General features: G+C 55.1%; 1 protein-coding gene across 2 annotated transcripts in view; it reads left to right on the top strand.

Moving 5' to 3' along the window:
* Nucleotides 1-24,139, top strand: part of CMIP (c-Maf inducing protein) — a 233,879-nt gene that overhangs the window by 155,863 nt on the left and 53,877 nt on the right. The window lies entirely within an intron of this gene.

The raw sequence follows: 24,139 nt of genomic DNA, 5'->3' as shown, positions 1-24,139 counted from the left end.
TGACGTCCGGTGGCTTTCTCCCTGCAGTGCCGAAAAGGCATTCCTGCCCCGTTGGCCATTGACTTTGCTCAGGAGCTTTAGAGCGTTGGGCCTGCTTCCAAAAGGACCATAGAAGGGCTTGCTTTCAGAACAGGGGCCCGCCTGAGGGGCTGGGTGAGGCAGGCTCAGGGTCTCAGGGCTCTGGGTTCAAAGTAACTTCGGAAGGTTGCTCCAAATGTAAGTATTCCAGGGAGTCCACCACCCAGCCATTCTCCCCGCTCTTCACTTCCTGTCCGTTACCTGGTTCTTTGGCCCAGTTTTCCAGTTCGAGCTCTGCATAGGATGGTCCAGAGTCTCTTAGCACATAAGGAAATCAGTCCTCTGCTCGTCACTTTCGAGACCCAGGGGCCAGATCTGATGAGAAGGGTCCTCCCAGCCCCCCGGGGAGTCCCCGTTGTGCATCCCCGTGTGGAACATGCAGTCAGCGCCTTACTTAACACCCCGCCTCCCTGGCTCTCGCGCCTTCTGATAATTTTAGTTTAGAACAAGCCGTGACAGTCCTGTGGCCTCACAGAGCCAGCAGGGTAGGGCCGCGATGACCGGGGCACGTCCTGAGCTGTCGTCTTCACAGTGAGCCGGGGAGCCGCTGAGGATGAGTGGCCGGCCCTGTGCAGAGTTTAAGGCCTCGTGCCATGTTGGGATGACCGAGGGGACACTCGGAATTCTTCCCGTGCCTCTAGAGGGACGCTCATCACAGCCGGACCAAGGACGGAAATACCACCCTGCAGAATTACATTCCTGGCCCTAAAGAGGGTCACTCCCCTCCTCTTCCCGCTGACAGCTGCAGGGCCACTTGCCTTGTGCTGTGTGACAGTCTTGGAAACTCAATGCAAGTCTCCAAGGGAGGGAAGGGATGAGAATTTATTGAGCACCTACTGTGTGCTAGGCTCCTCGTGACCATTTCACCCTTGCCACAGCCTTATAAGGCTGATTCCCATCGCTGCTCCCATTTTATGGATGGGGAAGGTGAGGCCAGGCTGGCCCCGCTCCCATAGCTGGTCAGGGCTAGAGGCGGGGTTCTCCCCTAGGTCTCTCTCATGCCCACAGCTTGGCGAACGTAGGCAGAAGGCAGCAGACTGCAGCTAGGAAGGCAGAGTGGCACATTCCTGCTCACAGAGTCGGCACGTGCTGCTGAGACCTCCGTTTCCCCAGCGAGATTACCCCGCGTCCCTGGGGCCTGGCTCTCTGCGGCCCCGCGTGTCCCAAGACAGGCAGGGCTTACGTCAGGACCTGCAGGGGGCCATCTGGGAGTTGAATGCCAGAGCATTCCAGGGGCAGGGAAGATAACAGGGGTAGTGTGGTCAGGGGGCCTACCTGAAGGAAGAGGCCATTTCACTGCCACACACAACGGCTGCCTGGCCTCTGCCCCATTCTGTTCTCTGTATGTGTTTTCCATGTGAGCGGAAAACTCAGTAGGTGATTGCCTTGTTTTGTCCTAGCTCAGGAAGGGGCAGGAAGCACTTGGAGACAAACTGCCCCCTGGACAGGTTGGGAAAATGCCTCATTGCAAAGGTGGCCAAGATCAATGTCAAGGGAGCGGCTGGCTGTTTTTAGTGGTAGTCCACAGAGCTCTGCTTACTGCCTTGTCCCAGTCTGCATTTTCTTTAACTGTCGTCTGCGGCCTATGGGAACACCTGAGAGGCAGCGCTCGGGGAATTCGTGAGTAGTGTGCAGCTACGAGGGCTAACTAAGAAGGTGGGCATAGAAAGCTGAATTTCGGGACACTGACTGGCTTAGAAAGATGATCGGAAAGTGACAGTCTTGAAACGTGAAATTTAAACATGAAGGATTACATGTGGGATTTAGGCGATTGATTGAACAAGTACAAAAGTGGGGACCCCTGAGCTTCTAGCAGTTTCCAGGAAAACCTGGATGTCTGCACTCAATGTTAGTGGTGTTTGGTTTCTTTGTGGTTGTTAAATTAAAAACAAAAACAAAAACAAACAAACCCCAAAAGCGTCCAGGAAACCCAAGTCAGAGTTTCAAGGAACTGGTAAATGCCGGGCAGTGTGCAGCCCGTTCGTGAAGTGGTTGATGGGGACGTTCGTTCTACCTGTGTAAGTATTCGCTTGTGACTTAGGTGTGTATAAGACCCTGGCAGTTTTCCTCCTTTGACAGTTGCCCCCACTCCAATAATTTAGGTATGCTGCCACCAGGTGGCAGTGGTATCTTAGCGTGAGCAACTTGGTTTCAGTTTTGATGAGACTGGAGGAGGGATGCATGCTCCCCTTCCTTTTCAAAGTGGCAAAGAAATTTAAGGTGTTTGGAGGCACTCTGGGCTAGCAAAATTGAGCCGAGAGACTTGGATTCGAATTCTGGTTCTGTAGCTTACTCGTTTTATGGTATGCATTGATTCTAGCAAGTGTTCATGAATTCAGATGCAGTTATGATGTGCCAGGCATGGCTGTGCACTTTTCTGCTCATTGTCATTCAGGACATGGGGGAACCAAGGCTCAGAGAGATGTAGTGACTTATCCATAGCCACACAAAGGATTTTAGTACACATTTGTAGGGCTGCTTGATCCAGCTCTGCCTGATTCTGAAGCTTTGGACTAAAGGGTCCAAAGAAGGATGTGACCTTCTGCCTCTCCTGTGACAGCCTCTCTTTTCCCTGCACTTACAACTAACCTTCTTGGGTTTTTCCTTTTATTTTCTTTTCAATATCTTTTTAACAAGTCAAAACTAAGAACTTGAGAAATCCTGCAGCCTCGGCTTGATTTTTGTTTTTTTTTTTTTTTAATTTTCTAAGTACTGTTTTTGTTGGTTTTCACCTATACTAACACGTATATGCATATTATAGCCACAGGGCACGTAGAAAACCCATTCTTTTACTGGTGAAGAATGTTGCCTATTAAATACTACATTCCCATTGGTTTAGTTTTTATGGAGTTGTTCTGGTATCTCTAGGGCATTCTCAACAGAGAATTGTTCCCAGAGGGGCCACAATTGGTTCTCTGGGGCTTAAAAAAAACCTTAAGTTATTACAATAGCATGTGGCCCTCCAAAGTTCAGCCCCACTCAACAAAATCTTTTATTTTATTTTATTTTTTTAATGTTTACTCATTTTTGAGAAAGAGAGAGAGTGTGTGAACAGGGGAGGGGCAGAGAGAGAGGGAGACACAGAACTCGAAGCAGGCTCCAGGCTCTGAGCTGTCAGCACGGAGCCAGACGCGGGGCTTGAACCCACGAACCATGAGATCATGACCTGAGCCCAAGTCGAACGTTCAACTGACTGAGCCACCCAGGTGCCCCTAATATCTTATTTTTTAGCATTTAATTTCAAAGAGAAGAAGGGAAATGGGGGAGAAATGTTTAAAGGCTCCTGGGGGAAGAATAATTAGGAAAAGATTGAGAAATGCTCCCGTGGAATGTACCTCAAGTCATGCTGTGGGACAAGGCAGTGTAAATACAATACCTGTGTGATGTTCTTGCCAGCCTCTGCTCCGTCCTGGGAATCCCGTGGTTCGGTGGCCTCAGTGTCAGACTTTGTTCTCGTGCAGTCACGGTCCACTTGGGGAATTTCCTCAGCCCGGGCCCCGTGTTTGAAGCATCATGTTATCTCGCTGAATAGTCGCTTGTTGCTGTCATGCACGTGTTGAAATCTCGAGTCACTGGCCCAAGTTCCCAAGGCAACCCAGAATGGGAGTGAGGTTTGACCCGCAGCGTCCCAACTCCCAGAATCCCCTTCCCTGCCCCCCCTGCCCCCCAGCAGCTCTGCTGTTCCTCTCCGGTCTCCTCCCTTTGACCGGCACTGTTCAGGGAGACTCTTCCCACAGGAGGACAACCAGCATCTCCAGGCCCAGGAAGGAGGGTGGGTTGGGCTTACTCTGGGCAGTGGGATCTCCCAGGATCCTCTGCGGCAGAGCAACTGTCCTGAGGGCTCCCTGGAGAGGCCAGCCCTGTTTGGTTTGGGTGGTTTAGCCCGTGAGGCCAATTCCTGGGGGTGTGGAAGCATAAACAGTTGTACTGAGTTAATGAGGCCTCATCTCTGACTCACAGATGCACCTTGGAGGCCAGGTCCTGTGGAGACAGGCCTGTCTGTGTGTGCAAGGCCGTGAGGGGACAGGCCTGCCTATATGTGCACGGCCATGAGGGGACAGCCCTGTCGCTGTGTGCCAGGCGCATAAGGGCACGCTGTGTGTTTACAGGCTGTGAAAAGACTGGCCTGTTTCTGCGTCCGGGTTTTGAGGCAAGAGGCCTGGGTGTACACAGCTTATTGGGGTGGGTGAGTACCTGGCCAGGCCGAGACACGCACCAGGCCCATAAAGGAGCCCCAAGAAGTCAGATACACCCACTTGGCATGGCTGACACTTCTGGTCCCTCCAGCGCGGGAAAACGGCCTTTGCACTTCCCGAGAGGGGTTCTCGCATAGGCTGTTGTGCACAAGCCTTGAAAACCAAGATGATTTTATCCCCTAGGGAAGCCGGGGTCCCAAGAACAGCCCCCGAGGCCTATCCCAAGTGCCAGGGGCGGAGGAGCGGACTCTGGGGGAGGCAAGAAGCTGGCCTATCTTCCCGTCCCGAAGCTACAGGGCAGAGGAAAGCACCGGTCTCTGGGGAGGTCCCGGCCCAGCTTGTGTCCTCTCTGGCGTCCGCCCTGACCACGCTGCCTCCTCTCCCCAGGCAGGTTCCCCTGAACCCCCGGGGCGGCCACGGCCTCGTGGGCACCCCGTCCTGGGCTCTGTCCCTCTTCTGTACAGAGCAGGAGGGTGGGAAGGAATGTGGAGTGCACATGCCCGTGCATGTGAGTGAGAGTGAACGTGGGAGTGAGTGTGTGGGAGTGAATGTGCGTGAGCGTGTGAATGAATGTGTGTGCAAGTGTGTAAGTATTGTGAGTGTGTGTGCGAGTAAGTGAATTTGTGTGAGTGTGTGGGAGTGAACGTATGAGTGAATGTGTGGGCGAGTGTGTGGGAGTGAGTGTGTGTGAGAGAATGTACAAGTGTGGGAGTGAGTGAATGTGTGAGGGGGCGGGTATGTCAGTCAGAGAGAGACCATTGCACGTGAGGGGGTGACCACGTTAGGAGTGTGTCGGGTATGGAGTGTGTTCATTTGGGCCTCAGTCTTCTCCTCTGTCAAATGGGGGTAATCCAGCACCTTGCTCACTGGGTCGTCGTAGGCAGGACGCTCCGCTGTGCGTGATGCAGTTGGAAGGGGGCCAGCAAGCGTGGCCGCTGTGACAGCATCGCAGGCACCCCATCAGTGCGGCTTAGCGCCCCCCAGCCGTGGCACTGCCCCCCGTGAGGCGCGTTTTAGAATTGGGGCGGGGTGGGAAGTGTCCTCAAGAGGGCCCTACCTGTAGGGGGTGGCTGGCCATTCCTGAGGGTTTCTGAGCCCTGCCGTGCCCGCCACTTCACGCGCATTCGCTTCCTGAATCTTCTCGCGGCCCTCCAGGTCTTTACCACCCCGTCTCATGGGTGAGCGGGCCAAGGACGTCGCCAAGGACAGCCAGTCAGCGTCCACATCAGGCCGCCACTGAGCCTGATGTGGAGGTGAGCCGGTCCTGTGCTTGGAGCCCCCGCCAAGGCACAGCCACCATCCGGGTCCCTGGTGCACAGAGGTGAAAACTGCAGCCGGGAGCCTAGGTTCCCTCTCCCTTCTGGCCGCCCCACTTGGCAGGCTGGACCCATCTCCCCATTTCCACATGGGGTGGGGAGCCCCAGCTGGTGCCAAGATTCCCGGGCAACCAGGTCAGAGGGACAGAGGGCCCTAGAGCTGATGCCCCTCCCCTAGAGGGAAGCTCCCGGGGAGAGGGTGGACCCTACAGCGGGTGCCATCGCCCCCAACTATGACCTTCCTTCCAGACCTCCCTCCCTCTTCCTTCGTGGGCCTTTCCTCCGGGGGAAGAGCCACTTCTAGTCCTGCGTCTGTGGCCCCTTGATGCCTCTGTTCGCGACCGCAAACCTCCCCGAGCTGGCGTCCCCCAGCACGTGTGTCCTGAGTCTTCATCCAGCTCCCCCCTCAGCCAAAGCAGCAGGTGGCCATTGTCACCCCATTGAACCCTCACAAATCTGCGGAGGAGCCTGGGCCTCGAATTTCCCTAGTTCCCCGATGTGGAGACTGAGGCTGAGGGATTACACCACTTGCTTGGGGGCAAAAACTATTAAATCGTGGAGTTGGGGCTGAGACACAACTCTGCGTCCAGAACCTGGGAACTTAACCCCTGAGAATGCGGCTCCCAGCTGCACACGTGTCTGCGTGCCTGTACACACACACACGCACGCACACATACACACACTGGACAGTTCCTCACACCTGTGAGCTGGCGGTGCCTGACTTGCCTCCTTTCTCTTCTGCTGTGTCACACATGTAGGGTCTCAGTTTTCAGTCTGACACACCATGTCATGAGAGCTTTTCATTTTTCTCTCAGTCTCCCAGACGTCAACACAAGGATTCTATGAATTAACCTCTGGCCTGGCAGTCCCGCTTCTCACAGGTCAGGGCTGATGGCCCCACCCTGTCCCGTGTGCCCCAGGATACACTGTCAGACCAACTGTGCCGGGCCCGGAAGGTCAAGCTCAGGACCACCTCGCCTTCACACCTGTCCCAGACACACTGTGTCCCCAGTGTCCCCAGATGCCAGCATCCTGGCTCTACGTGCCCACACCCATCCTTGCTCCTGACTCCCTTTTGCCCTGGGCCACCCCCCCTCCCGTGTGGCTCCTGGTGGGCTGGCCTGCTCCGGCCAGGATGCCCCTTGGCCCAGAGGGAAGATGGTGACCCCCGCTCCCCCCTCGGCCCCATCGCCCTCCTCCCTGTCTTGCTTCCTCTCGCTTTCCCCATCCTTTGTATAGCCACCTTGAAAACGCCTTTGCGGCCACACCGAGGGCAGAGCACTCTGCTGCTGCCGGCCCCACCCAGTGACTGATGTCACTCTTGCAAATACCCTTCCAGGCCTCATCTGCCTCTGCGCGGATGCTCTGGCGGCTGTGGCCAGGTGCACAGCACCGACCGTCCGACCAGCTTCGGCACAGCGTTGCAGCTGAAGCGTTTCGTTGCGTCCAGGCCCACGTGCATCCAATGGCTGCATAACATCTGTGAAGAGACTTTGGCCTGATTTACCAAACGACTCACTGTGGTCGGGCTTTCAGGCCATTCCCCATTTCCTCAATTATGGATAATGCAGCCATGCGTTTCTCCCGAATCTAAGCTCCTACTTCCTTGGAACTTTTTTTTTTTTTTTTTAATGTTTGTTTATTTGAAAAAGAGACAGCATGAGCGAGGGAGAGGCGGCGGGGGGTGGGGTGGGGGGTGGGCGGAGAGAATCCCAGGCAGGCTCCATGCTGTCAGCACAAAGCCCGATGTGGGGCTCAAACCCACAAAACCATGAGATCATGACCTGAGCCGAGATCAAGAGTCGGATGCCCAGCCAACTAAACCACCCCTGGAACACTTTTCTAAGGCAGATTTCCAGAACAGTGGTTCCTGGGAAGAGTAGAGGTATATTTTGTGGCTTTTACCACATTTGCCAGTTTGCTCCCAAAAGAATAATTTCTGCGTGCCCAAAGGTGAGAGCTCGCAGCCCAGCTGCGTGGGTTCAAATCCCAGCTCTCACACTCACTGGTGATGCGGCCCTGGACTAGTTCCTTTCCTCTCTCGGCCTCCTTTTCTTCCTAAACGAGGTGGGGCTCACAGTAAGACCAAGCTCACTAGGTTCTTGTAGGATTAAATCCGTCCATAGCAGTAAAAAACTTATAAGGGCACTTGCCAGGGGCGCCCGGGTGGCTCAGTCGGTTGAGCGTCCAACTTCAGCTCAGGTCATGATCTCACGGTTTGTGAGTTCAAGCCCCACGTCAGGCTCTGCGCCGACGGCTTGGAGCCTGGAGCCTGCTTCCGATTCTGTGTCTCCCTCTCTGTCTGCTCCTCCCCCACTTGCACTCTGTCTCACTCTCTTTCTCTCTCTCAAAAATAAATAAACATTAAAAAAAAATTTTAATGTGAAAGACGGGCATCTGCCGTGTGACAAAGTGTTAGATCGATGTTGATTATTCTTACTCTGCTTTAATGACCAAAGACCCTGTTTCCCTCTGCGTAGAAGGGTCCTAGCAGACAGTTCCAGAAGAAGGAAGGTCCATGCAAGCCACTCATGCCACCAGCCCCCAGGGAGCCCATGACAGGCATCACTAATCAATCACTCTGCTCTTTTACCTTGAGGCAGAACTCTTGCCAACAGAGCCCCTGCTGCCAGACTTGAGTTGAAGGAGGGAGTGAAAGCGTCCACCCACCCTGCTTCATGACCCTCTAGAGCATGGTGTGTGAAGCGTGGCTGTGACCCACGTCTAGCCTGGTGGCTCTGGCCTCTGCTTCTTGGGGCTTGTTTGTGGGAGAAGTTGTCAGGCTTCCAGACAGATGCTCGGTCTGGTTCTCCCCTGCCTGAGAAAGTCACGGGTTGTCACCTGTCTGCCTCTGTGAAGGGAGGTAAAACAGGGCAGCCGGAGAAGGATGGGCAGAAGTCAGCCTCGGACCTTTTATGGGCCTGGCCACAGGTTGGCTTCATTCAGGTCGGGAAGGCCAGAATTCCATCCAGATTAATTTGTGGCACTTGGTCAGAGAGGGCTCTGTGCCTTCCTAAGAGGGGTCACAGGGACTCGGGGAGACTGGTGAAAAGGGCACCTTTCCCAGGAGGCGGGGCTGTCCCAGCCAGGACAGCGTGGCAGGGCACAGGTCCTTCCAGGCCACTTCTCCGGCACTTGTGTGCAGTGGAACTGAGGGGAGGCCACTGGGGCCCTCAGTGGGCCATCGGGGCCCTGTAACTAATAGCGATGAGGGGCCATCAGGGCCCTGTAACTAATAGTGAGGGCAGCATCAGGGATTGAGGCTAACAAGTGGCAGAGGGCTGGGTAACCCCAGGGAGGAGATCACATGCCCTCGTGGGCTTTCTTTACGGTAGAGAGAACGATGGTTAGGTACCTACTAATGTCAGGAGCTGTGCTGAGGGCTTTCCTGTGTGTGCTGTCTTGAAATCTTCCCCGAGTCTGATCAGGCCCTTCGAGAAGGAGTTGCCGGAAGGGTGCAGGGCTTGTCCACGGTTGCACAGCTAGAACCAGGCAGAGCTGGTATCTGAGCCGGAGTGCTCGGTCTCTGAGCCCAGCCAGGCAGAGGAGGGCCCACGTTCCCTGACCAGAGCTCTCTCAGGCACAGACATGGGGTGTGTTAGTGTGTCTGTTAAGTAAACTTTTCAGTAAGGCGTTGCATTCAGAAAAGTGCACGCATCAAAAGAGTTACTGCTGGATGAATTTCTCCCAAATTCTCACAGAATTGACCCGATGAACCATCACCCAGATTGAAAAAAGAGCGACTGCCTCCCAGGTGTCTCCTCGGCTCCCCGCCCCCCACTTCCCCCTTCAGAAGACCCCTGTCCTACCTTTTATTAGCACAGATTCGTGTTGCATGTATCCGAACCTGGTATAAATGGAATCACATGTGTTGAACTCTTTTGTGACCGGTTCCTTTGACTCAAAATTAGAAGATTTCTCTCTGCTGTTGTGGGCAGTGTTACTGTGTCCATTTGCTCTGCTGAGTGGCATTCTTGTTGAATGAAGGGGCTCTGTTAATTTGTCCTGTTGTGCAAAGGTATTTCTAGTTTGGGGCTACTGCAAGTAGGACCCTTACAGACATGTCTTTTGGTGAACATACGTGCACATCCTGTTGAGCACAGGCCATAGGGCAGGCCTAGGGTCCCCTTTTGTGGACACTGCCCAGAGATGTCCAAAGTGGTCATCCCAAGTTATACACCCGCCGGCAGAGGACATTTAAAAATCATATTTATGGGGGCGCCTGGGTGGCTCAGTTGGTTAAGCGTCTGACTTCGGCCCAGGTTGTGATCTCACAGTTCACGGGTTCGAGCTCCGCGTCTGGCTGTGTGCTGACAGCTCGGAGCCTGGAGCCTGTTTCGGATTCTGTGTCTCCCTCTCTCTCTGCCCCTCCCCTGCTTGCACTCTGTCTCTCAAAAATAAATAAATGTTAATTTTTTTTAAAAAATCCTATTTATGAAGGCTTTTTTGATACTAAAAAGGACAAAAAGAACTAAAAAATTTCCCACTGCCCATAAATCCGTTAACCCATCTTAAGTTAAAAAAAAAAAAAACAAGCAATAATTTATTTACATGTTAACAAAATGCTTGCATTTCGACTGCGGGGTGTGGTGCGTTTTGACTGTTGTATTCACCTGAATAACCACCACCGGAATTCCTGTCACCTCAGAAGTTTCCCTCATGCCCCTTTCCAGCCAGCCCCCCACTCCCCCAGGCACCCTCCGTGGACACTCGAGGAAAATGCGGGCCATGGGAGTGTGTGGCGATTCTGAACAGCACACGGCGGGGGTCTCTTCCCCACGCCCCATTTCCCGAAGGCAGGCCTGTGAGCAGTCTCCCTGGGCCTTCCAGAAGTTTCTCTGAATGTCCCTCTTCAGGCACCACGCAGATCATTTCACCCACACTGTTTGATTCCTCTCTCCTTTACCCTGAATTACGTATCACGGCGATCTGTGTGTTAGCCCACACGGATCCTTTTTATGGCTTTGTAGTACTCCGTTCAGACAAGGGTCAAACTGGGTGGGACTTTGTATCTTCCGGTAAAAGGGAAAACACTGTTGTGTACACGGGGAAACCGAGTTCCTAAGAGAAAGGATGGCAGTAGGATAACAGTTGTTGGGCACCTACCATCTACAGGCCAGAGGCAGTGAGAGCAGCCTGCTGTGTAATCCCCACCCCTTCAGACGCCCCCCCTGCCCCCCTCAGCCATCCCCGGTTGATAGGTCAAGAACCTGGAGTTGGGGGCCCCCACCCCCCGGGTGGAATGACCTGCCCCGGGCCACAGAGCAGGAAACCGGCATCTCCTGGGCAGCAGGCCTTTCCCTGCACCCTCCTGCCCCAGCCAGGGCTTTCCCAGCCCCCTCCAGAGGGCTGGCCTTGGGCTTTGGCCATCCAAGACACCCCCACCTCCTTGTGTGTGAAGGTCTTCCTGGGCCTCGGGAATGGCACATGACAGCCGGCTCTCCACATGGCCAAGAAAGAAGTGCATTTGTGGGCTGTTGGTTTTTTTCTTTGTTTTTGGGTTTGTTTCCTCCCCCCCCCCCAGACAAGGAAGGGGGGACCAGAGCCTTGGTGTGCCATCCCACGCTCGCTTTGATGGGGGCCGATGAGTCACCATACAAGGAAGTTTTTTCACGTAAATGGTTTGCGGATGAACTTGTTTTCTGCCCTTTAAGGCAGAGTTTTTTGGTTTTTTTTCTCTTTCTGTCTCTTTAAAGAAGAGCCTTTAAAACAAACGGGAGGCAGTATGTTGGCTAGCAAGACCTTCTGTTCCACGGGAGTCTGCACCCTTTTGTGGTGGTGTGTGGTGGGGTTGGTGGGCAGGGAGCCCCGGAGAGGCGGACGCCGATTCGCTCTCCGCTGGGGCCGCGGCGGGTGGTCTGGCCTCAAGGGGAAGGTGGCCTTCTGTTCTGTTTGCCTCCAAGGCTCCTACCCGACTGTTAGCTCTGTTGGCTCGGAGACCAGGCCAAACAGACTCCAAAAAGAGCAGCACCTGTCCCCACAGAGGAATTAGGGCCTCGCCTCACCTGATGATCATAAAATACCCAGCGGGACAGCCAGCTCAACTCTCTGGATGGAACGGTGATGTGGAGAGAGGCTAACTGACCAGGAGACGAGGACAGAGCCCCCTCCCACCCACCCCCCCACCCCCGCAGCCTTGGTGGCCATCACCCCTGCCCCCCTCCCTCGAGAATCCTGGTGCCTTCTCAGAGCCAGACACGGTTTCACAGAAGATGCTGAAGTGGACGGAAACCCCCTTGGGGGGCAATGGAAGCCACCCTGACAGTTGGCAGAAGGCCAAGGTAGTTTGTTGTCTGGTGGGGCCGGGCGGTGGGGGGGGGGGGGACGGTCAGAGAAACACGGGGCGCCAGGCAGATGTTTGGATAAGACCCTTTGGCAGCGTGGATGGAATCTGATTTCCGGTTGGAGCAGATGTTCAGGAACGCGTGGACCCTGAAAAGCACACCCGGGAAGTCGGGGGCCAAGTCAGCATTGACCAAGCGGCCCATTCGCATCCGTTGGCTCTGAAGCCTTTGTCACCATCCGCTCGGAACTAGAATGCTCTTTATCTTCTCCCAGCCACGGACAGAGGGGTTCTGAACCGGTGGTTCTCAAAGTGGGGTTCCCAGACCAGCAGCATCAGCTTCCCCTGGAAATTTAGGAGACATGCAGACCTGTCCCATAATCCTGAATGTCCTCCAGGTGACTCTGATGCCCACCGAGGCTCAAGACCTGCTACAGTAGCTTAAAGAAAGGGGGAAGAGCAACAGACATCTATTGAGTGCCTACTGTTTTTCCTCTGCTTCACCTGTGTTGTCCTGTTGAGGCCATACAGTGTCGCAGAGGGGTGGGGATTATATCCCCCTTTCACAGACAAGAAAGCTGACCATCAGTTGAAATAACTTCCCTGTGTGTCCAAGCCAGAATTCAGACCCAGGTCTGAGCCTCCTTCTGTGACCTCTGCACCCTGTTGCTGGGTTCCTCTTGGCCCAGAATCAAGCGTCAACAGCTGAATGTATCCGTAACTTTTGGATCACTCTCCCAGCACCTCCTCCGCGTGTGCGGATAACTGAGAGTCACCATGATGAACCCCTGCCCAACCCCCCAAGCCCCTCTCCTGCCTCCATCTTGAGCTTCCCCCAGGCAGGGAGAGCTCTCCATGTGCCTGTCTGCAGGGCCCTCCTCTTCAAGGCAAGGACAGCCCCCACGTAAGTGCCACCCCTCCAGAAGACCCCTACTCAGGAAGGCGGGGTAGACCTCTCACCATCGCTACCTGTCTGCACATGCACACTGGAGAGCAGCAGTGGGTTAGGGAACTCTTTTCCAGCCTGTGAACTAGGGCCCTTGGTAGAAGGAGCCGTGGCTCCAGCCCAGAGGAGGAGGCCCACTAGGAATGGAGGGGTTCCCAAACAAAGGGATGAACAGATCCGATGCCCTTCGAAGTCATGCGAGCACCAGATAAACTTCTGAGACAAGCACCGGAGCCCTCTCCCCACCCCGGGCTGAGATGCTACCAGCTTGAGGCCGAGCAAGGGAAGCCCTTGTTTGGGATAGAGACTTCCCTTTATCAGGCCCTGAGGAAACAGGGCCCCGTGCTGTCCCTGCATATCAGGGAGCAAACCTCACTAGGGCCCGGCCCCTCCCACGTGGCAGAGAAAGAGAGCAGCTTCTGGTACAGTATTTGTACATTTAAATTTATTTGGTGGGTTGCTATTAACCAGGGGTGTTTTCTCAGAAAATGGCATCTCCGATTCAGGGTTAGCGAGAGGCCCCCACTGCTGTTTTTAGTCCGTGTTCAGGGTCGAATGCGCTCTCCGGGCACAGGAACTCCCCTGGAAAAGTCATTGCAGAGTAATAGGGTCTCTTAAGCGGCAAGTTTTAGAAGTGGCGTCTCAGCCATGCCTGGGATGTGCAGTGACTGTGTGGTGTTTACCGTTCAGACGGGTGGGGACGGGGGTCCGGATGTTGGAGAGCTGGGGAGGATGGGTGGGTTGCCTTCTTGGAGACCCTGGTGGTGTGGCCCCCGAGGAGGGGCTCTTCGATAAAGCTGCCTGGCCAGGAAGGGCGGGCGCTCAGGTACGGCGGTCACGGCCACCGACGGCCATGGCCAGAAAGACCTTCAGGAGGATTTGCCCGGAGGGCTGAGATCAGACGGGAGGACTGCCCTTTGCTTCATTTTAATTTTCTAAATGTAAATGCTACCTTTGCCCAGTGAGACTCGAGGTGGCTTTACAAAAACACACAGCGTGGGGAGATCTTTACTGATTTGGAGTGCCTTCCTCCGGGGGTTAGGAGAGGAGAAGCAAGACACAGAATCTGTGTATAACGTGATGCTCCTTTTGTGCAATGAAACGGGGGACAAAACAGCAAAAGCTGAGGACCAAAATAAAGCTCTGTATTTGCATGTGTGGCTGTGGGGAAAGATCTGAATGAATACATGCCAGGGGCAGCACACTGCCCAGCCTACCGCCCGTTTTTATGAAGAAAGGGGCTTTGGGGGGAAACAGCCCCACCCATTCACGCTGCCCCAGCAGAGTGTGGCCAGAAAAGCCTGGAATGTTGTTACCTTTACAGAAAACGTTTGCTGAACCCTAGTATCCGTTGTGGTGTTAGCACGGGTTCAGGGCCACAGGGGTGGGAGAGGCCATACGGGAGACAGAGGTGAGGTTAACAAAACGCCAACGTATATGGCGTGGGCTAAATTTATGCAAACTTTTATGCTGGTGTGTGCGTGCGTGCGTGTGTGTGTGCACACGTACACACAGAAAGGGAACCCGTTACATCACGGGCACCAGCACACAAACGTGCTGGCCGTGAGCCCCACGATGGAATTCTGGTGCTCTTTACTCTCCGCCCTTAACACGGTCTGTATGATTCCCTTTCCCGGTGAATATATTATTTCAAAAACCAGGTAATCTACAGGAACACGGAAAAGTCAAAAACATAGGAGCTCAGATCCCTTCCAGTTCTAAGAATGTGGGATTCTGACCGCTTTGAAAATTCTGTGGAAAGGACACCACCGCCTCCATGATTCCAGTTTCTGAAACCTTTGGGGTTTTTTTTTTTTAAGTTTCTTTTGAATGAAATAAATGCACGATACACGGATAAGGCTTCCTGTGACAATTTGAAAATTTACGGATAAAGCTGAAGCCCATCCTCCCCCCTTGGTTTTCCCTCAAGCCACTTCCCTCTGCAGGAAGACAGCTGTCATCAGCCTGACACTGTGGCCCCCCCTCCCCCCGCCGCTACGAGTTGGATCCTGTTTGCGGAGTGCGTGTGTGTAAATATATGTGCACACGTGTGTGTGTGTGTGTGTGGGCGTGTTTGCTGCTACGTTTAGTGTTGTCGCGGACGTGGAGCCCATGGCAGACCTAGTGTCCTCCGTTCTTGTGACCGCTGTGCGTGGGGGCCACGGTTGGCTCAAGCACGTCTCCACCGATGGGGGTTTCTCGTCTCCCCTATTTTTCCTCAGAGGTTGACTGTCTTCAGTCGATGTCCTGCTGGACTCAACAGTACCACTTACTGAGCACCTGCAAAGTGCTGGGCATTCAGCCCGAAATAGCACATTCAGTCCCGTCAAGGCCTGCAAGAGGCGGGAGCTGCTATTATCTCCATTTTGCAGATGAGGAAAGTAGGGTTCAGAGAAGTGATAGAACTGGCCTGAGGCCGCACACGACAGAAGTCCAAAATCAGATATGCCCCGCGCTCGGTTCATTGTACTGCGTGTTCCCAAGAGTCAAAACAGGGGCCTCGTCTGAGCCTCTGAGTTCCCAGGAGCTGACAGGCCGGGGGGGTGGGGGGGGAGGCAAGCCAGTGAAGGGTGGGGAGGGTGTGGCTGAGTATGAAACTGGGGCTCCCTGCCGGCCTCCCTAGGGTGCTGTGATCACTCCGGAAGGCACGTGCGGCCCCTTCCCGGCTATCTTCGATGGTATTCCACAGCAGGGGGCTGCTGGGGGAAGCGGCCTTCCCTGGGGTTACGGCCAGGTGGAGACAGGGGTGTGTTCCCAGAATGCTGTGGGCAGGTCCCGGGCCGTACCTGTGTGTGTTCCCAGTCTCCCTTGACCATGACTAAGGAAAGCAGGAGACCTGAGGAGGGGTCCTGGTTCAGACAGCTGGCTTTCACCCCAAGTGGGCAGCCACCCCTCCCCCATGTTGTGGTCTCCTTGTCTGTACCGTGGGGTCGCGCTTGCCCCCTTAGACTGGACCGGCAGTACTGACCCCTCAGGATCCCTCTCGTTAATAGAATCATACGGTATTTGCCTTCTTGTGACTGGTTTGTTTCATTCAGCGTAATGTCCTCAAGGTTCATCTGTGTTTTCGTGTGTGTCTGAATTTCCTTCCTTTTAGTACCTGTAGTTCCTTCCTTATACGTACCATATTGTATGCACTGCATTTGTCTGTCCATCCACCCATCCGTGGACACTTGAGTTGTTCCCACCCTTTCACTGCTGTGAATGATGCTTCTGTGCACATTGGTGTTTAAATATACTTTATTATTTTTTTAAGATTCACTTTTTATTTTTAGAGAGAACATGAGTGGGGCGGGGGGGAGAGAGAGAGAGAGAGAGAGAGAGAGAAGAGAGAGAGAGGAGAGAGAGAGAAAGAGAGAGAGAGAGAGAGAGAGAGAGAGAGAGAGAGAGAGAGAGAATCTTAAGCACACTGCATGTTCACCGTCAGAGCCCGATGTGGGGCTCGATCCCACGACCCTGGGATCATGACCTGAGCAGAAATCAAGAGTCAGATGCTCGACCGATGGAGCCACCCAGATGCCCCTAAATATACTTTAAAATTTACCAGTGACCCCCAAAATATGGGTGCCAGGCTCCACCTCGCCCCCAACACCCTCCTGATGAGCTTGTCCCGTGATCGGACTCTGTCATTGGAATATTGTTAAACCCCCTAAGTGACTCTGACGTGTGACCAGGATTGAGAACCCTGAAGTGGTTGTCTCGGGACGACACTTAGCACGGTGCCCGCCACAGGAAGCCCTGGGCCGTCAGCCGGTGTGATGGGGTTCCCTTGGCTCATGTGTGACCCTCATAAAACGAAAAGGAGTTCCGTTTTGACTCATGACTCCTCTCTGCCCAGGACCTGAGGTGGCCTGTGCTAGCGTCCTGGCTGAGTCCGGGAGCTCTCCCTGCCGCTTCCCTGGGTGTGCAGGTGGCTCCTTGAGACACGGCTGATGTTGCGGGTACCCAGGTGTGCAGCCAACGCAGGGCCAGGCTCATGCCCTGGGGTAACAGGCTGGACGGGTGTCGAGCATGAACACTAGCATTTCCACCCTCTGAGGGAGCGAGAAAGACGCCAGGGTCACGTCTCCCCCAGGAAGAGAGAACCCTACAAATTCCACAACAAGGCAAAGTGGGAGAGGCTGCGGACGCACCTTGGGTGTCGTGCTCCCTCCCACACTGCCACATACCCAGCAGACAGGCCCCGGCTCCAGCTTTGTAAAATAAAAGGGTTGGAGGGGTCGGCTTGAGTGACTGCGGCGGACGGAGGGAGCCATCAGGAGCCAGGGTTCCCGGGGTCCGTCCTTGCTTCCCGCGTACCAGCTGTGGGTTTCCTGGGGCAGCTGTGGCAAAGCGCCACCGACCGGGGGCTTAAAACAGCAGACACTCATCCTCTCAGAGTAGTGGGGCCAGACATCCAAGACGAACGTGTCCCCTCCACAAAGCTGAGCCCCCATCCAGACGCCCTAAGGGACGCCCTTTTCCTTGCTTCTTCGGAGCTGCTTGGCTTGCGGACACTTCGTTGCACCCTCGGCCTCCGTTTTCACGTGGCCGTTTCTCCCTTGTGTGTGTGTGACTCTTCACGTGGCCTTTTCGTAAGGACCCCAGTCGCTGGACATAGGGCCCACCTGCGATGCAGCCTGACCTCACCTTCACTTGATTGCCCTGCAAAGACCCCTAACTCCAGATAAGGTCACAGTCACAGATGCCAGCGGTTAGGACTTGGGACGTATCATTTGGGGGGCAGAACCCACAACACCAGCTGTGTGACCCCAGGCAAGCTGTTAATCCCTCATCCCCTTTCTCCCGTGTATGATGGGGCCTGGGTGCGCCTGTCCGCCTCGTAGGGGACATCGGGGACGTCGGTCTTACCCAGAAGCTTCTTAGAAATCCAGACTCCCGGGCCTCACCTGGCTCTACAGAGTTGGAATCTGCCTTTTAACAAGACTCCCCACACGGGTTTGAGGAGCACCTGGTGGGTTTGAAAAGGCTGGGTTCGGTGTTGGCACGGCAGAAGCACTTGGTATGCGTCAGCCATTATTTCCGGTTTCTGTTTTCCTCCCTTTTACAAACACTCAGAGCACTTTCCGTGGGCCCCTGGGAAGGTCCAGTGACCACACGGAACCATGAAGAAACACACCAGGCACAATCCCTCCCCCAAGGAGCCCCGAGCTCAGTGAGAAGAATGGCCACATGCAATTTTTAAATGTGATCAAACGGATCCGTGTGATGTTTGGATTTTGCCAAGAGTCTGGCGGGCCCCAAAATGCCAGGTGGGTTGTAGTACCCGGCGGGGAGCCTGGCTCCAAGGCCCGTTCCTCTCCTCGCCGGCCCGATGCATGGTTGCCCAGGCAACCGGCCGATGCCCCCGAGACCACGAGTAGGACACCGTGCCCGAGTTCCTGCTGTTTCCTTGGAAGCAGTTATATGACTGCTGAGAGACTGCCCAGCAGGGGCGCAGGGGGCTGAGTGCCCATGCTCTCTCCCCTCTTTCAAGCAGGTTGTCCGTCTCCCCAGGACCCGGCTTTCCAGGCAGATGCCAGCTGGGCACCCGGCTGTACTCAGTCTGGAACCGCCCCTGGGCGGCCTCGAGTCTCCAGTTGCAAGGACTTCTCAGCTTCCTGGCAGCAGGCAGCATCCATCAAGGCAGAGGAACTCTCGGGTGCATGCCTCTCAGAGCGGCTTGGTGGTCGGGCCCTCAGGCCGCTCTCAGTTCCAGCCCTGGCTCTTGCTTGCCACCTGACTTAAACGCTCCCGGCCTCTGTTTACTCATCCATCAAATGGGCCTGGTTCTATCACACATCTAGTTGAGTGGCTGCAAGGCTTCAAAGCAGTTATTTTCCACGAAGAGCTTCACACAGGGCCTGGGCCGCGGAGAGCGCTCCAGGCGTGATAACCATTATGCTCTTGTGTCATCAGGCAGGGTGGTTTTTCCTGGAACATGGTAAGCACCGGGTAAGCGGTAGCCGGCGGTTTGTGTTTTGTAGCTTTGTTAGCGTGAGTCGGGGCCTGGTTTACGTGCCAGCCGACAGGGGGACCAGGGCTGGGCCTGTGTCTCGTTTTGTGTCCTTTCCCCTACTCCCAGCGCCCCCGTGGAGCCAGTGCCCAGAGCAGGTGTCCCTACCCTTGCTCCTCGTGAAAATCCCGAGTCCCTGGAAGGGAATCACTGATGAATCCATCTGTTAATTAATTGGACCAGCAGGGAACAGCTCAGTAACTGGATTGGCTAAATTAGCATCTCTGTGCACGTGCACGGGGGGTGCTGAGAGGTGATGAGCTGACTCAGGTTGATGGTGAAGACCAGGGCCAAGTGGGCAGCGTGGGGGTGGCACGCAGGGGCCGACCACAGGCCTGGCTTGTGTCTGAAGGCAGGGTGATGGTCCCTAAGGCTAAAAGGATTGAAGAAGTGGCACCCATTCTGGAGGACCCGCGGCCCGAGTGTTGGGGCCCCCGGAAGCACGCGGCCTGGCAGGGATGGCGACTTGCCTGCACGGCCCATACTGAGTCGTGAAGGAATGAGGAGGTCAAAGGCCCCTGTCTAGGAATGAGAGAAGTTGCCCAAGCATCCATTCTTCCTGGGTGTGCAGGGGATGTTTGGGAACACCAGCCTAAGACCTGGGAGGTAAGGTCGGAGGAGCGGGGCAGGTGGGTAGGCCCCAAAGTGCTGGCTGAGGATGGGGAGAGGCAGTGAGCATGCTGCTGGTCCTCTGGGGGCATGGGGACGCGGGGGGACCCCGAGACCGTAGGACGGCACTGCCCAATAGAACTTTCTGCAGTGGTGACGACGGTCTTTCTCTGCGCCGTCCAGCATGGTAGCCGCTGGCCACTTGTGGCTTTCCAGCAGCCACAGCGTGGCCAGTAGACCGAGGCACTGGATTTTTAATCGTATTTCATTTTCATTAAGTTGAACGTAAGTAGCCACGTGGGGCTAGGGACGTGGGGCCTGGGCGGCACAGCTTTGGGCTGTCCAACCGGGGGGCAGTTCTAAAAGCCAGTCGGTTCCTCCCTGGCTCGTTTTTCTCGGCAGCTCCGAAGAGCTCCCGTGCCTCCCTTCCTTTAATGACAGGTGGTGGGGAGCATGCGTGCTGTCGCGAGCCTGAGCCTGGGAGGCTGCGGCAACCAGCAGAGCAGCCCCATCACCGGGAGGCGTGCTTCCAGCACGTTCTGAGTCACGCCTCTCCCGGTGAGGGGCACACTCCCGGTGACAGCTTGTCTCCCGTGGAGTTGCCGACAGGCTCTGCTTTCCCAGGCCGGAGAACCCCGGGCGTCTGCGGTCGTCTCTGCCGTGGGAGCAGTTGCCGGAGAGATGGCGGGTGTTGCCCAGGTAACGTCCCCTCCCTGACAAGCAGAGGGTGAGGACGGCAATGGAGTGACTGACTGTGCCACCCGGGAGGCAGGAAGCTTTTCCTGCTGGCTCTGTTGTTTCGGGAGCTGGCGGGGCTGAGTCACGGATGCCAGGAGTCCTCCTAAGTTCCACCTGCCCCGGGCCACTCACTCCTGTCCCTTGGTAGGTGATAAGAAGGTAGCTGTTTAGCCAGCAGCGGGGCTAGGTGCCTTGTATATGTTATCTCACGGGAGAGCCACGGGAGCCTTTGGCAGCAGTTAGCCTGACCCCACGTCGCGGTTGAGGCAGCTAGGGTACGAGTAACATACTGTGAGTTCCGTGCGCACTGGGACCTGTCTGCTTTGCTCACCGTGGGGATCCTTAGTACCGAACACAGCGCCTGGCACATCGTGGGAATTTTTGATGAATGATTGGACAGATGGTGGATGGATGCCGGGAAGGACGGATGAGTGGGTGGATGGACGGTGACAAAGGTGGGTGGCTTGGGTACACGGGTGGCCAGGTGAATGGGTGAAGTAGAGCTTAGATTTCTACTAAGTCTGCTGTTGAAACACCTGCACTCTTAACCACTAAGCAGTGCTGTCTCTGGCTTTGTCTGCTGCCCTCCTCTGCCTGCCTAGGTTGAAATTTCTTCTTAAACACTGTAATTGAAATGTAACTTACACAGCTTAAGATTCACCAATCAGAAGTGCACGATTCAGTGATTTTAGTTAATTTATAGAGTAGCGCGACCATCACCACAGTCCAGTTTCAGAATATTCACGTCATCCCAAAAGATTCCCTGGTGTCTGTATGCAGTCTAATCCCTGTTGCCCCACGCAGTGACTCTTCCACTTTCTGTCTCTATGAATTTGCCTTTTCTAGACATTTCATATAAAAGGAATCACACAGAATGTGTTTTGCTCCTGGCTTCTTTGACTTAGCATCACGTTTGTAAGGTTTGCCCGTATCGTAGCACATCTGAGTAGATCCATCCTTCTTTTTTTTTTTTTTTAATTTTGTTAACGTTTTATTTACTTTTGAGAGAGACAGAGACAGAGTGCGAGTGGGGGAGGGGCAGAGAGAGAAGGGAGTCACAGAATCCGAAGCAGGCTCCAGGCGCCGAGCTCTCAGCACAGGGCCCGGCGCGGGGCTCGCACTCACGAACCGTGAGATCATGACCTGAGCCGAAAGAGCCACCCAGGCGCCCTGATCCATCCTTCTCTTATTGCAAACACTGCTCCATTGTCTGGATAGACCACCTTTTTGCTTATCTGTTCATCAGTCGATGGGCATTCATGTCGTTTCCAGTCTGAGGTGATTATGAATAATGCCAGGGACACGCATGTACGTGTCTTTCCGTCGAGTCTGTTCTTATTTCTCTTGGGTAGATTTCCAGCAATAGAATTGCTGGGTCATAGGACAAATGTATGCTTGATGCTTTAAGTAACTATCAGACTGCTTTCCAGTGGTGCTGTCCTCGTGTGCAGTGCCATCGGCAGTGTACATGGGTCCCAGTTCCTCCACATCCTCACCAGCACCGGGTGTCGTCCTTCTGGTTACAGCCAGCCTGGCGGGAGTGAAGTGACGTCTCTTTGCCGTTCGGACCTGTGTCTCCCCGGTGGCTTACTGCGCTGAGCCGTTTTCTGCACACTTACTTCTAGACTGCACTTGACCTTTTCAGCCAGGGGTTGGCAAGCTTTTTCTCTAAAGGGCCAGATTGCAAATATTTGGGGCTTTGCAGGGCACGTTGGATTTCTGTCCCATGTTCTTTGGGTTTTTTTTCTTTCACAACCCTTAAGACCATTCTTGGCTTCCTTGCACAGAAAGAAGCAGGGGGCTCGGTTTGGGCCCCCTGCTACACTTTGCTAACCCCTGCTTTAAGCTCCTCCCAGAGAGCTCTGGGGCCCATGACCAAAGAATCCGGTGGCCACGCTGGACATGGCAAGATGTCACCCACCCGTCCTGGTGAAGGGGCTCAGTGGGAGGATCATACCGCAAAGCTAAGGGCCAGGCTCCTGGGAGCCTGGGAGTCAGGGCTCCAGAGGTGTCCCTGTCCCAACCACACTGTGATTCATGACCAGATGAGCTCATTGGAGTTTTTGGGGATGAAACCTGCTAATTTATCACCACAGCAGAATGAATGGGTCCCTGTGGGTCCTGGGTAGGCTTCTCTCTGCCCTGGAGCTGCCCTGTCCCAGAGCCAGCGGCCTGTCTAACCCCCATGACCGTGATCTCACAGCCCCACTGTCCACCTGCTGCCCCCACCCACCGCCTTCCCGCAGCTCCTCCCCCACCGCCCTGGCCGCCTGGCCTCGGGTTCTCCAAGCCTCTTGTCACTGAATGCCACCAAGCATTCTTGAACCCCCTCCATTCATCGTGTCTCTCGGTGAATCTCTCTCTCCTCTCTACTGTCTGCACTGGCCCTGAGGGACATGATAAAAGAGAGAGACCTCTGGAATTAACCAGAGTAGATTTTGACTCCTGAACCGACCCTTTCTAGCAGTGTGACCTTGGGTCCTGAACTCACACCTCTCTGGCCGTGAGAGTCGTACGTGTGAGCAGGACACTGGAGGCTACAGCACAAGGTTGCGGGTGCCCCTCTGAGCCACCGCACTCTGAAGGCTGCTCACCGGGACCGCACGTGGCTCTGCCTGGGGGCACGTTCCTCTCTGGCTGCGAGAGCAGTTTGTCCACGGTGCGGGGCCCTGGACAAGAGGTGTCCAGAGAGTGGGCGGGCAAATGCAGCGTCCTCACTCCCTGGGGGAGGGGAGCGGGGAGCACTGTCTCCTCAAGCTCCCACGCGATTCACAGAGGGTCCCACAGCGGCCCAGTCGTAATGCTTGGTGGTGCCCCGTTAGTGACTGCTTCCTCCTCCACACCCTGCACTGATGTGCCCCGCACCACCTCTCAAGTCAAGAAGCCATCTGCCCTTGGGTTCTTGTCTTAGGGTCTGCTCTGGGGGCTGCTTAGCCTGTGGCAGGTCCCTGGCTCCCCGGGTCACAGTGAGGATGGAGAGAGCTGATTGATGCCCAGGAATGCCTAGTGCCTGGTGGGTAGCATGAGCTCATTACCCTGTGGCCCTTGTCACGAGCCCTGGGACCCTCTGGTTTTGAATGCAGCTTCAGCCTCTGTGACCACAGGTGCTGGGGACACCCACTGAACAAGGGCTCCGGTGCCAGGGGACTCAAAAGAGAGTGTCACCCTTCCCCGCTATGGAGGGGGTGTGTCGGCGGGCCCCGGGCTGGTGCTACCCCGTGGGCCCTCTTGCCCAGACCTTGCTACCTCGGGGTCTCAGTGATGTCTGAGTGTGGAGAGCCGCGGGCGGTCCTCACGGCCACCTACCCCCACACGCTGGCTGTATCTGGCAAAGTTCCAGCGGGTGGGGTGGAACAATGCTCACCAAAGATTAATGACAGCTATTTCTAGGTTGTGGGATTTTGGAGGCCCCTTTTCACTTATCCCCTTCTTTGTGCGTTTCAGCATGGTTTAAATTGCTTACAAGGAGCAGGCATCGTTTTCACGAAAAGAATGAAGTCATTATTCTTTCAAAGGTAAATAGCTTGCAGCTGATCCGAAGATAGGGCCCTTACAGCTCAGACCGTATTCACATCTAGGATCTGCTGTGGGAACACATGGGTGTGCATCGTGTGGTTTTCTTTGGGGCTTAATACACGGCGAGTTTCCGTGACCATTTCACGGTCGCTTAAAAAGCAAGCAATTCTCTGGGTATGGAGCAAACCCACAGCGTCCAGGACTCGGAGGGGCCTTCGTCTTCAGGGGCGGATCGGGTTCTTGCCTTGGGAAGCGTCTCCACGGCTTTAGACTTGGGGAACTTTGGCTCTGCACAGACCAGGCGGTGCGGAGGTGGTGCCTAGCTGACGGTAACTAGGCCTGAGGCTGGTTACCGGCCCAGGGAGGCCTCTGGGAACCGGCTGTGTCTCGTCATTAAAGTCCTGGGATTCACTAAGTCCTCACTGTCACCGTCACCCCCACCGGCCGCCTGTGTTCACTGAA

Source organism: Puma concolor, chromosome E2 (genome assembly GCF_028749965.1).
Source record: "Puma concolor isolate L17-30 chromosome E2, mPumCon1.1.hap2, whole genome shotgun sequence".
Taxonomy (NCBI): Eukaryota; Metazoa; Chordata; class Mammalia; order Carnivora; family Felidae; genus Puma; species Puma concolor.
The sequence above is the reverse complement of the archived record's forward strand: the minus strand, read 5'-3'. Positions and strand labels throughout refer to the sequence as shown.